Raw genomic sequence first — 12534 nt, forward strand, 5'->3', positions numbered from 1 at the left:
ATTGTCACTTAGTGAAGGGGTGCTGGAACTGGGGGAACAGCAGCACCCCCTGGCTTGAAGTAATGTCATTATATACAGGGCTTACCATTTTGTTCAGTGGCTTTCAGCACAGCTACTCTAAAAATTGTTCCAATGCCACTGACTTGGTGAAGCTACAAAAGCACTATCTCTAGGAACCTGACTGTACAACAAGTATCATATAATGTTTAGAAAGCAACACTTAAATATCCTATCCTATCTCCTCTTTGGTAAAGATTTTGCTGCAGATATATTTATATATCTTGTGAGGGTGTTTAAAAGGCAGTGATGTCCACAGAGTCAGTGATTGAATAAACCCCACAACTACAAAGTGGGAAAATCAATGGGACAACTCACAGAAAAGTATTACTCAGTCTGAGTACAATGCATCATAATGTAACCCTAAGTAGCTTGCGTAAGGTCATAAAGCAAGTGCCCCAACCAAGATTAGAATGCAGGTTTCCTGACTGCTAGCTTTATGAAGTAACCATCAGATAACACTGCCTTACAACCTGAGGTACCTTCTGGACTTTATTTACCTTTTGTTTGTTTAATCTTAGGGTTCTTAGTCCCTTGATGAAGGCTGCAATGTCACCAGTGGGAAGCCAGGGTATTATCTCAGTCACCGAGATCCTTATTGCCTTGACTGTCTTCTGTCTGACCTTCATGGTCATCAGATCCTTCCGGAAGCAGATCCCCAAGGGGCTGAAGAGGCTTCCAGGACCAAGGGGTTACCCCTTGATAGGCAACGTGCTGGAGCTGAGGAGCAATCCACACTTGACCTTGACTCAGATGAGCCAGACCTATGGAGATGTGATGCAGATACAGATCGGCACCAGACCTGTGCTGGTGCTGAGTGGGTTGGACACCATCAAACAAGCCCTGGTGAAGCAAGGGAGGACTTCATGGGGCGCCCTGATCTCTACAGCTTTCACCATATTGGAGATGGCCAGAGCTTGACCTTCAGCACTGATTCAGGGGAGGTGTGGAGAGCTCGCAGGAAGTGGCCCAGAATGCCCTGAAGACCTTCTCTGTCTCACCCAGCCCCAACTCTTCATCCACCTGCCTCCTTGAGGAGCATGTCTCCAAAGAAGCTGACTACCTAGTAATGAAGTTCCTGCAACTGATGAAAGAAGAGAAGAGGTTTGACCCATATCGCTACATGGTGGTCTCTGTGGCCAATGTCATCTGTGCCATGTGCTTTGGCAAGCGTTATGACCATGATGACCAGGAGCTGCTCAGTATAGTAAACCTGAACAATGAATTTGGGGAGGTGGCTGCCTCCGGCAACCCTGCAGATTTCATCCCAGTGCTCCAGTATCTTCCTAACCGCACCATGAAAATTTTCAAGGATCTCAATAAGAGGTTTGTCTCCTTTCTGCAGAAGATTGTTAAGGAGCACTCCTGCAGCTTTGATAAGGTAATCATAGGGCTGGTGCAACCATTTAGGTGACTTAGGCAGTTGCCTAGGGTGCTAGGATTTGGAGGGCGACATTTTCTTCGGCAGCGACCACAGCAGACGGATCTTCAGCCACCCTGGTTACCGCCGGCATTTAGGTGGAGGGAGCTGGGGCAGGGGTGCATGAGGAGGGCTGCTTGCAGCAAGTAAGGGGGGCACACAGGGGAACTCTCTGCCCCAACTCACCCCTTCCCCACCTCCTCCCTGAGCACACTGTAGTCCCTTCACTTCTCCCACATCCCAGGCTTGCAGCTCCTAAGCTGATTGGCGCTGCAAGCCTGGGAGGCGGGATAAGTGAAGCAGCGACGGCGTGCTCAGAGTGGAGGCGGAGCAGGGGTGAGCTGGGGCCGGGGGGGTCCTCAAGGTGGAGGGAGGGAACTGCCGTGGGAGGAGCACCTCAGGGCGGGGGCTCAAGAAGGGTGCAAGGTGGAAGTTTTGCCTAGGGCACGAAACATCCTTGCACCGGCCCTGCGTAACCGGTTTGGAGGCGACTCATTTGCATCGGTTTTCCTGCTCTGTCCTTTGTTGTCTGCTCATCATCTTTTCTCTGTTGCTTTCTGGACCAATCAAATATCAGTCGAAGCAGAGGTTAGAGAAGAGGTAGTGGAGATTGTGCACCATCTTCTCTCTAGCCAAATAGCATTTCTCCCACCGAAACGTTACAAATTAAAACCTAATTATTTCTTACAAACAGACGACTTAGAGGCATTGATTGCTATATTTTGCTATAATTACTAAATTTTTTCAATTGATTATAACACTTTTTTAATCTAAGTTTCATAGCTGCTGTAGGAAGTAATATAGTTCTTTCGATTATCGTAACTTGGGACAAATAGCATTATCTGTTGGCTAATAACTGCAGGGGAGAAACTTATTTGTACGTCTGAACCTGCAGTGTAATCATGCTTTGGAGTTCACATACCTGTGGCAACGAGGCACTAGACTTTCCTCCCTCCAGCAGTGGACTGTTCCTATTTAACTGCCTTAGTGTTTTGGAATTTGGTACCCTTTGCAACCTGTGAACTTTCCTATTTCAGGACAATATTCGAGACATCACCGACTCCCTGATACGGCATTGTCAGGAGAAGAAAGTGGATGAATCTGCCAACATTCAACTCTCAGATCAGAAGATTGTCAACATTGTCAATGACCTTTTTGGAGCTGGTAAAAATACTTGCATTCAAATCCAAAGCAATCCCAGAATTTTCGGTTCCAATTTATCTTCAGGCCTTTGATTCATGCAACTCTCATTCTCTGAGGCATAAAGGATACTTCAGTTGGCTGCTGTTAGGAGCAGAGCAGTTAAATTTTTACAAACTGAAAGCTTGGAAGTTCTTGAATAAAGTCTTTGGCAATTCAGTCCCCCTGAAGGACTTTGTAGGAACTGTAGCCATAAAACAAGTTCTCAAGAGACAGTTGTGTACTGCTGTTTTGGTGTTGACAATCCAGAGCTGGGATGATAAAACTACTAGAGATGGGCCTGAACTAAAATTTTAGATTCAAACACCCTTGAATTTAAGTTGTGGCACATCCACATTTTTGATAACCTTACAGTGTTGATAAAACAAAAAAGCACTGCTACTAACATTAACAACTTGCAAAATTTACCAAGAAATGATGAAAATCTAAAGTCATGGGGTTGTAAATTTCCTTTGACTTGTCTTCACATGATGACTAAATGCTTTTACTTTGTGTCTATCCAGGTTTTGACACTGTGACAACTGCATTGTCCTGGAGTCTCATGTATCTTGTGACATATCCAGAAATTCAGAAGAAGATTCAGAAAGAATTAGGTAGGTTCGTGCTTTCAGTTATATACAGTTTCAAGGTCTGTGTCTCAAAGGCTGGGTTCCAAACAACTTCCTCCACTCTAACCCGTAGATCAGATGATTGGCAGAGAGAGGAAACCCAGACTGTCAGACCGCCTCATGCTGCCTTATACAGAAGCTTTTATCTTAGAGATGTTCAGACATTCCTCCTTCCTGCCCTTCACCATTCCTCACTGGTAAGTGCTGTAACTGTCAAGGCTGGTTTGTGCTCTTTTTTTTTTCGGTGCTGCTTGGTGAGAATGGTCTTCTGACTCAGCCCCCTTCCTGTGCAGACTAACACAGAATTCTTTACCCTATTATCCCCTTAACCACCTCCCGATATGAAGCCAAGTAATGCATACTCCTCTGTGGGAATAGTACAGAAGCCACTCTCACTCCTCAAGGTGAAAGGGGGGGGGATACATTTGACTTAATTATTCCACCCCTTCCTATGGCTTTATCTATACATGGGATTAATTCCAATTCAGCACCTGATGTAGCTGTGATGCAAAGGGTGACTTTAGTTGGGGTTTGTACTGGTGTAGCTGCACTGGTTGTTGATAGTAAGCTGCTGAATCCCAAGAACAATTAGTTTCACTTCAGACCCTCCAATTCACCTGATGCAGGGCCATTAAGAGCTATAGCACAGTGTCTTCATGTTTTCTTCTTTTCCTTGGGAGAACCATGTCACCTGATCACTTCTACAGGCATTTGTTTCCTGTGACAGGAACTTTCTTTGCTAGTAACATGAGTTTGAAAGTTCTCCTCCATTTCCCAGAATGTTCACAATTAACACTGCAAGTACAGACAAGGATGGGCATCACCTAACACAAGTCCGAGGAATGCAATAAGATGTACAAAACAGGACACTTCTCTAGAACTGTCACCTCACTTTGATTCGCCTGAAAGGGGCCTTGCAGCTTTTTAAACTTAAGACAACCCCTGTTTCTTTCAGCACAACAAAGACACAGTACTGAATGGCTACTTTCATCCCGAAGGACCTCTGTGTGTTTATCAACCAGTGGCAAGTCAATCACAATGAGTAAGTTCAGTCAGACCAAATAAGATGGGTTGGTGCTAAAATTGTTGCAATGCCTTTATATCAATAAGCCAGACCTAGGTGAGTCCTAAATGACTGTACAGAATTATGGGAATATACTGCAGAAATTTTTTCAATGGAAACCCTGCAAAGGTTGAAGTTTCTGTTGTTTCTTTTTGGGGGGAGGGGCGAGGGGAGGAGTGATCTCACTGAGGATTTACTGTATGACTGGTAAACAATGGGTCTTTATTCTCTTTACTAACGCTAGTAGAATTCCATGGATTCTAATGGAGTTCTGACTTTCAACCTTGTGAGAGGCGAACTGAGACCAGTGTGGCTTTTAGATAGCCTTTCCTCACACCCATATGCCACAGTAACTAATGTTGTTCATAGTGGGCCCGCAGGTAGGAGCTAGAGTAGGTTTAACCTAGTTTAAGGAAAGCCAGACCTCACCAATCTTGCAATTCTTTCAGGGAGTCAACAAACATTTGGATAAGGGTGATCCAGTCGATAATGTATGCTTGGATTTTCAGAGCTTTGACAAGGTCCCTCACCAAAGGCACTTAAGGAAACTAAGTAGCCCTGAGATAAGAGGGAAGGTCCTCTCATGGATCAGAAACTGATGAAAGAGTAGGAATAATGGGTCAGTTTTCACAATGGAGAGGTGAACAGCAGGTCACCCAAGAATTTTTACTGGGATTTGTGCTTGTCATGGTACAATCCCCACTCTGAACCTTAGCGTCCAAAAAGATAGGGTACCAGCATGAATTCCTCTAAGCTTAATTACCAGTTTAGAACCTGTTGCGCTGCCACCAACCAGGAATTACAGTGCCTGGTACACTCTGGTCCCCCCAAAACCTGGCCTGGGGACCCCCAAGACCCAGACCCTCTGGATCTTAACACAAGGAAAGTAAACCCTTTCCTTCACTGGTGCCTCTCCCAGATTTCCCCTCCCTGGGTTACCCTGGAAGACCACTGTGATTCAAACCCCTTGAATCCTGAAACAGAGAGGAAAATGCACCTTTCCCCCCTCCTCTCTCTTTCCCTCACAGATTCTTCCTGAGAGAAAGTAATCCTGGCACAGAGAGAAATCAGCCTCTCTCTCCCTCTTCCCTCCTTTCTCCCCACCAATTCCCTGGCAAATCCAGACCAGTCCCCTGGGATCTCACCAGAATAAAAAACAATTAGGTTCTTAAACAAGAAAAGCTTTTAATTAAAGAGAGAAAAACAGTAAAAATGATCTTGTAAATTTAAGATGGAATAGGTACAGGGTTTTTAGCTATAGACACTGGGAATACTCTCCCAGCCTAAGTATACAAGTACAAATTAAAATCTTTTCAGCAAAATACACATTTGAACTCCTTCCAACCAAATACACAATTGCAAATAAAGAAAACAACCATAAGCCTAACTCGCTTTATCTACCTAGTACTCACTAGTCTGAACTTATAAGAGCCTGTATTGAAGAGACTGGAGAGAAACCTGGTTGCACGTCTGCTCCCTCTGAGCCCCTAGAGTAACAACAACCAAAACCTAACAGCACACACAAACTTCCCTCCCTCAAGATTTGAAAGTATCCTGTCCTCTGATTGGTCCTCTGGTCAGGTGACAGCCAGGCTTACTGAACTTGTTAACCCTTTACAGTCAAAGAGATATAAAGTACTTCTGTGCTATTAACTTTCTTATCTGTTTATGACAGTGCTATTCAACATATTGTTCTGGAAAAGGGGGCAAAGTGGCAAGTTTGCAGACAATACAAAATTATTCAAGATATATACAAAACTGAATCCAAAGAGTTAGTGGTATCTCACAAACTGGATGAATGGGCAACAAAATGGCAAATGAAATCCAACATTGATAAGTGCACAGTAATGCATATGGGAAAATCCCATTTCTCTCTCCCTCTCTAAATTAGATGTTACCACCAAACAAAGTTCTAGGTGCCACCACAGATAGTTCTCTGAAAATTTCCATTCAATGCACAGCAATGATCAAAAGACTAACAGTATGTTAAGGACTATTCAGGAAGGGATAAAAAATAAGACAGAAATATCATCATGCTGCCATATAAATCCATGGTGCACTCACTCCTTGAATACTGTGTCCATTGTGGTTGCCCCATCTCAAAAAGTCTATAGTAGAACTGGAAAAGCTTCAGAGAGGGGCAACAAAGATGACAAAAGGGTATGGAATGACTTCCATACTGGAAAAGACTAAAAAGATTAAGGCAGTTCTGCTTAGAAAAGAGATGGTTAATGGGGGAGGATATGACAAGTCTATAAAATCAGGAATGGTGTGGAGAAACTAAACAGGGAAATGTTGTTTATCCTTTTACACAACACAAAAACTAAGTGTCTCCCAATGAAATGAATAGACAGAAGGTTTAAACACCAGCAAGTGGAAGTACATTTTCACACAATGCACAACTAACCTGTGGAACTCACTGCCATTGGATGTTGTGATGGCCAAAAGTATAACTGAGTTTAAAAAAAACTGGATAGGTTTGTGGTGGATAGGTCCATTATGGATGGTCTGGGATTCAACTGGTTTTTCCAGAAAAATTTCAAATATGAAACCTCAAATCATCATTTAAAAATAAAATTGAGCCCATTAATGACTTGTTTTCCCTTCAGCTGAAACTATATTGCCTTTGGTCACTAACATAATGGGTTAAATTAATCCCTGGTGTAACTACATGAACTTTCAAGTAAGCAACACCAGAGCTGACTTTGACACAGAGGATTTTGTTGCAGTGCGAAAGGTAAGAGCACGAATGAACAGTAAAAGTAGTGGATTGTGAGGCTGAAAACTATTGCCATGCTTCACATGAGTCTGTTCTGATGCTATTCATGCTGAAACGCCTGCTTTGCTAGTAATCCTTCAGGTGATGGTACAACCAGGGCCGGCGCTTCCATTGAGGCGAACTAGGCAATCGCCTAGGGCGCCAGGATTTTCGGGGAGCAACATTTTGCGGGGGGAGGGGGAGATGGCAGGTGGCTCCAGTGGAGCTGCCGCAGGCTTGCCTGCGGACGATCCGCTGGTCCCGCGCAGCTCCAGTGGACCTCCCGCAGGCATGGCTGTGGCAGCTCCACCGGAGCCGCAGACCAACGGACCCTCCGCAGAAATGGCTGCGGCAGCTCCACCGGAGCCGCGGGAGCGGCGTGAGGGGCGGCGAAATGGCCGTGTGCCTAGGGCTCAAAAAACTCTAGCACCGGTCCTGGGTACAACTACTGTTTTCCTCCTTCCATTTCAGGAAACTTTGGAAAGATCCATCTACCTTCAACCCAGAGCGTTTCCTCAAGGCTGAAGGGACTGAAGTAAACAGGGCAGAAAGTGAGAAAGTGATGACATTTGGCTTGGGGAAGAGGAAGTGCCTTGGTGAGTCCATTGGCAGGTGGGAGGTCTTCCTCTTCTTGACCATCCTGCTCCAGCAACTGGAGTTCAGCGTATGTGATGGTGAGAAGGTCGACATAACACCCTCACTATGGACTGACCATGAAGCACAAGAGGTGTGAGTACTCCAGATTAAACAGCGCTTTGAAGTGAAGAAATCCTGAGTGAGCTGCAGATTCTCATTGCTAGGACACAGAGGGGAAATGCAACAGCACAATAGTTTGGCTTTTGGAAACTACCACCAAGACCGCTTTGAAGACTGACATGCTCTAGAGCATAAGATAATACAAGCCATGTTGACTCTGCATCTGTACTGACATAGTGGAGGTTTGCTCATATCTGATATGTTAATGTACTCTATCTACAGCTGTCTACTGGCATTCAAAGACTGTACTGCAAATGACTCAACAATTGGCAAAGCCTGCCAAGTATGCCCTGAGAAGCATGCCCTATAGTGTCATCTGACACTTCAGTTAGCCAGCTCCATCATTCTTACCTGTAGAAACAACAGAATTGGGCAACATGCTTTGATCATGCAGCTGATCTTGAGAGGTTTTACACTGAGTATCTTGAGTTCTCTGCTGAACTTCCGTTAAGATCCCTGAGGTGTAGTTCTTTTGTGACAGGCACCCAGGTTTTTTTGTGGGCCTTAGTTTAGAATAAGCAATTTTGGCCTAAGATTATCTCTGAAATGTAACCAGCTGGCTATGGCTGTGAAATATATATTGAATATAGAATCAGATGTATAACCTGTAAACAGAACACATTTTGCAGACATTATTTCTAATCTCACGGGCTCATCTCAGTGTCTAAAGGTTTTGAGGAGAAACATAACCAGCCTTCTCCTAAATGGCTGGATGAATAATTTTCAGATTAGGAATCTTTGTGAAATTTCCAATCTATTTGTTCTGGCTGAAATGCATCTTTGGCAGAGAGCTAGCTCAATACCCAAGCAGTTACTAAGTCTTATTTTCAAGTCTTATGTGAACTTAAGTGTTGCAGAGAGAAATATCACTTGCTGTGTGGCTGGTCAGCTAAATCACATGGTATCCTTCCTCCCTGAAATATTTTAAAGAGGAAAATAGTGAAACATGCTTATCTTGTAAGAAAATTCATAAAACTGTTGATTTGTGAGCATTTCCTTTAATTCTTGGCAATTGTCTGGATACTTGTAAATAACCCCTAACAAACAACTTGATACCATTGTACGTGAAAATCATATTAAGTCAGCAGTGTTATTAGACCAGGTCTATTCATCTAACAAAAAGCCTTTTCCAAGTCACAAGTTAAAATGAGTGAAAACAAAGGACAGACAGTGAGATGGGAAATCAAAGACATTATTTGCCTTCAAACTGTGTATTGCTGCTCTTTAAAACTAGTTTTTAGAGAGAATTGGTAATAGATTTATATGTTCAGTCTAGTAAAAAGGGATGAGGGTCAGTGAGTGGGACTCTGTCTTGTACTGACAATCTCTGCTGTATTCAATATGTCCATCCAGAGTGGTTGTCTTCATTACAAATAAAGGAAGCTTATATCCATGTCCACGGCTTGCTTATTTTGTACCCGGCTGAAATGTGATCTGTGTAAGTTTCATTTAACTGATAAAATATCTAAGAATTACATGTAGAAAATCTCTGAAATAATAATCATTAACATGAGATGCTCTTGATTGTTGCCTGAAAGTCTGTGTGCCAACAAACTCAGTCACATGTTACTGATCTCTTCCTCATTTTCAGGGGCCTGCTTTAGGCACTTTTGCATCCAGTTTCTCTGTTCTGATATCAGCCAGCTTTTACTCACTGTAGGAACAGTCCTGTCACTAAAGTCAATGGGAATTTTGAAGTCCTCACTGAGGCTAGATCAGGCCTTTGCTCTGAATACAGAGAATGCAGCTATATTAAGGCCTAATCTAATACTTATTGAGGTCAGTGGAGAATTTTTGACTCTATGTACCATGAGCTATAAAGCCAGTTCAGCTCTTGCTTTCACTGAAAGTCAGGCCTAACCCTACAGAGATCAATAAAATGGAACAAAGACCATAGTTTATGAATGATTGACTTTCACAGAATGCTTCATCTTGTGTGCGTACCCTCTTAAGATACTTGTCTACACTGTCCCCAGCTGGTGATGCATAACAATCCAAGGGATGCATCTGCATGGTTCAGGGGATGCAATCTGGTTTGCAACTAGTGCTCTGCACTTCCCTTTCTCTATGTATACTTCCTACTCCCTGCATAACTCCTTCTCAAAACAGGCAACTCACGAGTGACTGAAACTTGGCTGTAAATATAGACTGCACCAGGCCGCAAGGAGTCATAGTATATGAGGGATTTCTCAGAAAACTGCACATACACAGTGGCATCTAACTTGTACATGGACATCCCACTAGAAATTCGTGTACACACACTTTTGTGGCTGAAATTACATATGCAGCCTTCTCAAAACCTAGCCCTTGATGCTATGAAAACATCCCTACAGATGGACTTGTTCAGAGCCATGGGGGTTCTAGGACAACTCAAAACAACTTAGTTGTTACATGAGACCTTGCTTTAATAAAGCTCCATGTTCCTTAAACAGGTAATGCAACACCTTCAGTGTAATACTGGAAGTTACTTGTATTATGCCAAGGAAGAACTGGGACCCCGTATATACTCAAACACATCCAAGCAGTGGCACCAAAAACCACAACTGGACACTCTCAAGCCAGGGGCAGCTCTATGTATTTTGCTGCCCCAAGCACGGCCAGTCAGGTGGCTTTCGGCAGCATGCCTGTGGGAGGTCCGCTGGTAACGCAGATTCGGCAGCATCTGTGCGGGAGATCTGCTGGTCCCGCACCTTCGGCATACCCGCCGCCAAATTACTCCTGAAACCACAGGACCAGCAGACCTCCTGCAGGCACGCCACCAAAGGCAGCTCACGCCCTCATGGCAACTGGCAGGCCACCCCCACCCCCATGGCTTGCTACCCCAGGCACGTGCTTGCTGCGCTGGTGCCTGGAGCCACCCCTGCCTCAAGCACACTTACTATGCTTTAGTCTATTAACTCCAGAGCAAGTTGTAATAGTAAAAAATAGTTGACCACTGTAGTGAAGAAAAGTGCTAAAACTGGCCTCTCTTGCTGAAGAGGCAAGCCCTTGTTAGTCAGCAATATTCAAATGACCCCCAGCTAGTCCCAAAACTGTACAAATCCCCCAAAACCATGAATTTCAGCACAGTTGATTCCTCAATTGAAAATTCATTCCAAAAGTGCATTATTCCAATAAGGCGAAGTTTTCCTCTGGATAGATGGTCTGTTCAACATCTACATATCAGCTCAGGTCCCACATAAGGCCTACTTTGAGAACTGAGGTGGTGCATAAGCCTTGTGCTGGTGCCCTCTGTCCAGGGTGAATTGCACCGCTGTTGAAAATTTTCCCTTTGATTTCCATGGCTGTACACAGTGTAGTTTTAGTTGTGTAAGTCCCAGGATATAGAGAGGCAAGGTGGGGGAGGCGATATCTTTTATTGGACCAACTTAATAAAATGCTTAAGAGTTGAATAAACTATCATGACTGTTTACAGTTCCAAGCAACTTCACCTGTATTTTTCCCGCAGTGGGCCAGCAAAGATCTTCACTCTTAGGCCTCTGGTTCCTCAGATATTACCTCTCTTGGGTGGAGACCTGCGTCTCTCTCCCTTCTGACCAGGGTATGACAAGCTGAAGAGTTCCCTGCCTTCACTGGTATATTTCCCAGCAAAGATAGGCTGCCTAAAACAGGCCTGCTTACTTTCTCTTCAGAGACGGAAACAGTGCGATTGCTGCAGATATAAGTTGCCATCCATCCAACTCTTTCTAAGCAAGCTACTTTATTCTTAAAGTAAAAAGAATTACAGAAAGCACACTAAAAACAATAAAGAACTCACATATGCTCTAAAAAGTAGGGCCCTACCAAATTCCATGGCCATGAAAAACATGTAATGGACTGTGAAATCTGGTCTTTTGTGTGCTTTTACCCTATACCAGGGGTCGGCAACCTTTCAGAAGTGGGTGTGCAAGTCTTTCATTTATTTCACTCTGATTTAAGGTTTCATGTGCCAGTAATACATTTTAAACGTTTTTAGAAGATCCTTTCTATAAGTCTATAATATATAACTAAACTATTGTTGTATGTAAGTAATCAGTTTTTAAAATTTTTAAGAAACTTCATTTAAAATTAAATTAAAATGCAGAGCCCCCCGGACTGGTAGCCAGGACCCGGACAGTGTGAGTGCCACTGAAAATCAGCTCACATGCCATAGGTTGCCTAACCCCAGCCCTATACTACACAGATTTCACAAGGGAGGACTAGCGTTTCTCATTTTGGGGGTCTTGATCCAAAAGGGAGTTGCAGGGGGGTCACAAGGTTATTTTAGGGGGGGTTGGTGCAGTATTACCATCCTTTACTTCTGCGCTGCCTTCTGATCTAGGCTGGAGAGCCGGTGGCTGTTAGCCAGGCACCCGACTCTAAAGGCAGTACCCCTCTAGTAGCAGTAAAGGTGGCTATACCCTACCATGCCACCCTTACTTCTGCGCTGCTGGGCAGCCAGAGAATGGCAGCTGCTGACTGAGAGCCCAGCTCTGTAGGCAGCAGCGCAGAAGTAAGGGTGGCAATACCATACAATGCCATCCTTATTTCTGTGCTGCTGCTGCCAGAAGCGCTGCCTTCAGAGCTGGGCTCTGACCAGCAGCCACCACTCTCCAGCTTGCCCTGCTCTGAAGGCAGTGCTGCTGCCAGCAGCAGTGCAGAAATAAGGGTAGCAATACCACAACCCCCTTCTACAATAACCTTTCAACACCCC

At 44.2% G+C, this 12534-nt stretch overlaps 1 pseudogene; it reads left to right on the forward strand.

Moving 5' to 3' along the window:
• The first annotated feature begins 588 nt into the window (after window positions 1–588).
• LOC115658736 lies at window positions 589–7943 on the forward strand (annotated as a pseudogene).
• Window positions 7944–12534: the final 4591 nt, after the last annotated feature.

This window comes from Gopherus evgoodei, chromosome 10 (assembly GCF_007399415.2).
Source record: "Gopherus evgoodei ecotype Sinaloan lineage chromosome 10, rGopEvg1_v1.p, whole genome shotgun sequence".
Taxonomy (NCBI): domain Eukaryota; kingdom Metazoa; phylum Chordata; order Testudines; family Testudinidae; genus Gopherus; species Gopherus evgoodei.